This window comes from Diabrotica virgifera, chromosome 8, assembly GCF_917563875.1.
Source record: "Diabrotica virgifera virgifera chromosome 8, PGI_DIABVI_V3a".
Lineage (NCBI taxonomy): Eukaryota > Metazoa > Arthropoda > Insecta > Coleoptera > Chrysomelidae > Diabrotica > Diabrotica virgifera.
Genome location: NC_065450.1, coordinates 43,643,788 through 43,649,787, shown reverse-complemented (window position 1 = coordinate 43,649,787; position 6,000 = coordinate 43,643,788).

The window sequence follows — 6,000 nt, the reverse complement described above, 5'->3', positions numbered from 1 at the left end:
TACGGGTTTGACGAACCGCCAGAAATCAGCCGACTTAAATCAAGGAAAAGGTTTATGAGAAATGTCAGCGTCGAACCACCCGAACTGTTCCCCCTACATCCAGAACGACCTAATGGAATGAACCTAGACTGGAGAACCTGGCGGACACTCAACCGAATACTGAGTGTTGCCCCTGTAAAACAGAACCTCATTAAATGAGGCATCAAGACAAATAACGACGCACTTTGTGAATGTGGGGAAATACAGAGCGTGGAGCATCTGAGAGTATACAGACTTTGCCCATCACAATTCACCCTCGATGATTTATGGCTCGCAAATACAAAGGGTGTAGACGTAGCCCGATATTGGGCAGAAAAACTGTAGTTGGATCCAGACACGAAAAACTAAGTAAGTATAATTATGAATCCATACCCGATTTTTGTCCTTATTCCATTGGACATAGCAACCAATTGTGGCTTAATCCCACACAAACATATTTACCTTAGACATGCCACAAGAAAACAGTTTCCAGAACCTTTTGAAGTTGTTTTATATCAATTCAAATATTAACACCTCTAATTATTTCCAAACCTCATTATGTTAGATTTGTATGCGCCATGTAAGTACACAGAAAATCATCCCACCACTCAATGATATCATAAAATGATACAATCAGTTAATTAGTTTTTTGTTTTACACGTTTTATTTAGATTAGCCCAGTAAATGACCGTTTGGGAGTGTAATTTTCAGCGTCACGACGGATTTCTTCGATTATTTCATTCATAGGAGATTCTGACCAATAGAAAGCTACAGAAATCTGAATTAAATCGATAATTTTTGATAATTGTTCGTCGTTAAGTATATTAAGTCAGATGCCTTCGTTGCTACGAAAAAATACATTCAGTGACATTAATGACAATATTAATGTTTTAAAAATTATAAAAGTGATGACTTTCAACCGTGAAATATTTGTAACAACTGTGTGTTTAATTGTACTAATTTGTACTTACATAAATAAATTACAATAAAATTTTGGTTTTGAACAGTTTTATTCATGAAATAATCGCAACAAAGTGCACTCGATCTCTAAAATTAATATAGAATTTTTACCCTCGTGACACTTTGACATAATTTCACTCACCTTCGGCTCGTGAAATTTAAACTGTCAAAGTATCACTCGGGAAAAATTCAATAATTTTAGAGCTCTTGTGCAATTACTACTGAAAATTTGTATTTAAGTTCTACTTACTATCCACTTCCAAGTAGGATTTGTGCCGTTGGTTGCTTTTACCTGGGGGGTGAAGGTCATCCCTTCTCGGGTGTGAAAAAATATACGTTTAAAATAAGTCAAGAAGAGGATAAATTGACGAATTCTAAGCAACTTTTGTTCTGTAGAGTTTTTTAACTAAGTCAATACTTTTCGAGTTATTTGCGAGTGATGTTTATTTTTCAACAAAAAAACAACGCTTTCAGGTGGTTTTTCGCAAATATCTCAAAAAGTAAGTATGTAATTTTATTGAAAAAAAATATTCTTAGCAAAAAAGTAGCTTGTAGAAAAATGAAAAAAATGTGTACTCGTGAAGTCTATAGACACAGTAAAAGCAAAGTTGTAGCTCATGAAAAATGTGTCTTATTCATCAAATTCCAAATTGAATATTTCAACATGAAATAGGAAATGACCAAAAAATGAAGCACTTTTCGGGGAAAACTCATTGAAACTTTTAAAAGTGTTTAAAAAAAGCTTTATTTTTATTTTTATTTTTCATAAAAGTTTCTAGCATCAAAACTAAGCAAGTTATGCTCAAAATAAAATTGTCCATTTTTTTGGTAAAAAAATCGTGAAAATCTCACCTATTTAGCACCCCAATTGAAATTAATCATTACCGTTTTACCACCTACTTCATATACAGTAGGAAAAATGAAAGAATACCCATGAACGAACATATAAAACACGCTGTATTTTCCTGTCACCGTGTCATACAAAAAATTGGCCAGCGCAAGTACATGTAATAATTATTATTACATGTACTTGCGCCGGGCAATTTTCTTTGTGACACGGTGACAGGAAAATACAGCGTGTTTTATATGTTCGTTCGTGGGTATTCTTTCATTTTTCCGACTGTATGCATTGTTTATATGATCTGTAAGTTTAACCAGTTCTAAGTACTTATTTTTGAAAAAAAAACTTAAATATTATTGGTGATACGAAAACTCTCAAAGAGTACAAAATGTACGTTTTGCATTTATAAATTATGTTGTTCATAGTTTGGCAATATGGCTGTTCAAAGCTTGCATACACTTGTGATTAGTGACTCGTTCAAGCCCTCTCAATAGGACTTGTCAACAACAGTCATTTGTTTCGAGCTTATACAATATATTGTACACAGATTATACAATATATGACAGAAGCTCGAAACAAATGACAATCGATGAAAAGCCCTATTACAAACCTTTCAAAAATAAGCACTTTAAACAGGTTAAACTTACAAATCATAAAAAAATGCAGAAATAAAGTAATTGGTAAAGCGGTAACGACTAATTTCCTTTTTGAGGTGCTAAATAGGGGGAGATTTTCACGATTCTTTTTTTACCAAAAAAAGGGGTCAACTTTTGGCCAAAAATTGTTTATTAGTCTCAGCCAAGACATCGCTATAAATAGATCAGATAGGTTTTTCCGGATTATAACTTCGAAGAATTTGATTCAGACAAACTGAGCAGTAGTATCTAGTATTAAATTTTAAGTGTTTTCTACCGCTTGAAAACTTTCCCACTAATACTAATTCAACAGTAACGATTAATTCCATTTGGGGTGCTTATTAGAAGGATACTTTCATGATTTTCTTATGCCAAAAAAGGACCCACTTTATTTTGAACGTAACTCGCTTAGTTTTGACGCTAGAAACTTTTATATATATAAAAAAAAATAAAAATAAAGCTTTTTTCACTTTAAAAAGTTTTAATGAGTTTTCCTCGAAAAGTACTTAATTTTTTGGTTATTTCACGTTGAAATACTTATTCGATTTGGAATTTGACGAATAAGAACGTATTTTTCATGAGCTACAAGTTTGCTTTACACTATTTTTTCTCATTTTTATGAGTTACATTTTTAGTACGAATATTTTTTTTGATTAAATATTCAATTTTTGAGTCATGTGCGAAAAATCTCTTGAATACGTTTTTTTTTGTTGTTGAAAATAAACATTTTCACTCGCAAAAAACTCGAAAAGTAATGATTAAGTTTAAAAATTCTATAGAATAAAAGTTACTTAGAATTAGTGAATTTATCCATTTCCGGACTTATTTTAAACGCATATTTTTTCACCTTCGAAAAGGGGTGACCTTCATCCTCCAAGTAAAAGCAACCAACGGCATAAGTCCAACTTTGAAAAGTAGAACCTGCATCCAAATTTTCATGTAATTCGGTGGTGATACTGAAAATTCCACGATGTCGCCATATTTGACGTTCAAATACTGGGCTATATACCATCCTGTAATTCGACGTTTAAAACTTTGAACCTTGGAAGGATAAAACGCTTCGTTTGTAATTCTATTGTTGTTTGTTGTTAATTATTTGACTTGACCTTATAAACAAATATAAAAAATTAAATTGTTACCTATCATTTAAATTAATAATTATTATAATTGGCTGCTTCTCCAAACGTTGTAACATGTGATGTATGTACATAAATGAGATGATCAAGATTTGACATTGTTGTTTAAGATTTTCAATTGTGCCTATAAATGAATATTAATGTTTAATTGCCAAAATAGTCTAATGAGAAAAGTCGTAATATTATAACAGGAAATTGTTTTTGCTACTTTGCGCTTTATATTAATAAAATATGCTGTGAAATATGTATACAGTGTGTCAATTTGAAAAGGTACTACCCTTTGTAATTTGGTCCATAATAATAATAATTATAGAAAATCTAACCTTTGTAAGCTACCCTTTGTAATTTGGTCCATAATAATAATAATTATAGAAAATCTAAAAATATGCAAAAACACTTCAAACGACCCCGCAGAAACCTTATGGGAAATGGCACTCTGTCAAATGCCCTGAAACTTTGGGTTCTGGTAGTCCTTGATGTGTAGAACAAAAGACTTAATGGGCACCTAGCTCCTAAAATCATGGTTTTAAGATATAAGCCTCTGAGATTATACAGTGAGGACGTTTGAGTTGCAATAAGTTCATTTTCTCGAGAATGGGCAACTCTGGAGATAAATCCTTAATCAGGTCGATTTTTATTTTTAAATTGTAATTTTTTGGCATACATATCATACTAATGACGTCATCCATCTGGGCGTGATGAGGTAATCGATGATTTTTTTAAATGAGAATAGGGGTCGTATGATAGCTCATTCAAAAAGTTATTCAATGCTTTATTCACTGATATAAACATTAACATGATTATTTATACAGGGTGCCCAAAAATTTTTTTTAATTAAACTAATTGAGACAAAAAGAAGGATGTATGTAATTGATTTAATGCAAAATACATTTTAATGATGTCTAAAAACAGAAAAAAATGTTAATTTGAAAAATAAACATTGCTTTTCGCTTAAATTAAATGTTCAAACTGCTAAGAGGCAGGTGGGTGGCAGCTTTAATATTGAATTTAAGCAAAAAACAATATTTATTTATCAAATAAACATTTTTTCGAATTAAATAAATTATATACATTCTTCTTTTTGTGTCAATTAATTTAATTCAAAACATTTTTTTTGCGCACCCTGTATAAATAATTATGTTAATGTTTATATTAGTGAATAGAGAATTGAATAACCTCTCGAATGAGCTATCACATAACCCCTATTCTCATTTAAAAAATCATCGATTACGTCATCACGTCCAGATGGATGACGTCACTAGTATAATACACTAAGCGCCAAAATTAACGCACCACCTTAAAAATGGGACATTTTTAATGTCTCATATTTCCTAAACCTGTTGTCCGATTTTAGTGATTTTTTTAATATGTTATAGCTTTATTCTTCAAGAATATCGACGTAATAATATTGTTGCTAAACAGTTAAGTTTCATTGTATACCGGGTGTAACAAAGATAGTGTGTTTTTTCCTCAAAGTTCGGAACACCCTGTGGAATATTCTAGCGTATATAAAATATTGAAATTACAACTCAACTGTAACCTTAGGCTATTTTAACATTTTGCTTTTTGATTCATTCGCTTATGTTTGATAATAAAAAAGTTAGGTACTTTAATAACTAGCAATGTTCTTCATCAATACAGGGTGTTTCTAAATAAGTGCGAAAAACTTTAAGGGGTAATTCTGCATGAAAAAATAATGACCGTTTGCTTTATAAACATATGTCCGCAAATGCTTTGTTTCCGAGATACGGGATGTTGAATTTTTTCTTACAAACTGACGATTTATTTATTGCTCTAAAACCGTTTGCGATATGCAAATGAAATTTGGTAGGTTTTAAGAGGTAGTTATTGCGCATTTTTTGGCATACAATTAAGAATTTTATATTCACCATTGGCGTGCATACGGGTAATATGACCGGGTAATATGACCCGTATGCACGCCAATGGTCAATATAAAATTCCTAATTGTATGCCAAGAAATGCGCAATAATTACCTCTTAAAACCTACCAAATTTCATTTGCATATCTCAACCGGTTTTAGAGCAATAAATAAATCGTCAGTTTGTAAGAAAAAATTCAACATCCCGTATCTCGGAAACGAATCATTTGCGGACATATGTTTATAAAGCAAACGGTCATTATTTTTTCATGCAGAATTACCCGTTAAAGTTTGTCGCACTTATTTAGAAACACCCTGTATTGATGAAGAACGTTGCTAGTTATTAAAGTACCAACTTTTTTATTATCCAACATAAGCGAATGAATCAAAGAGCAAAATGTTAAAATAGCATAAGGTTATAGTTGAGTTGTAATTTCAATATTTTATATACGCTAGAATATTCCACAGGGTGTTCCAAACTTTGAGGAAAAAACACACTATCATTGTGACACCCGGTATACAATGACACTT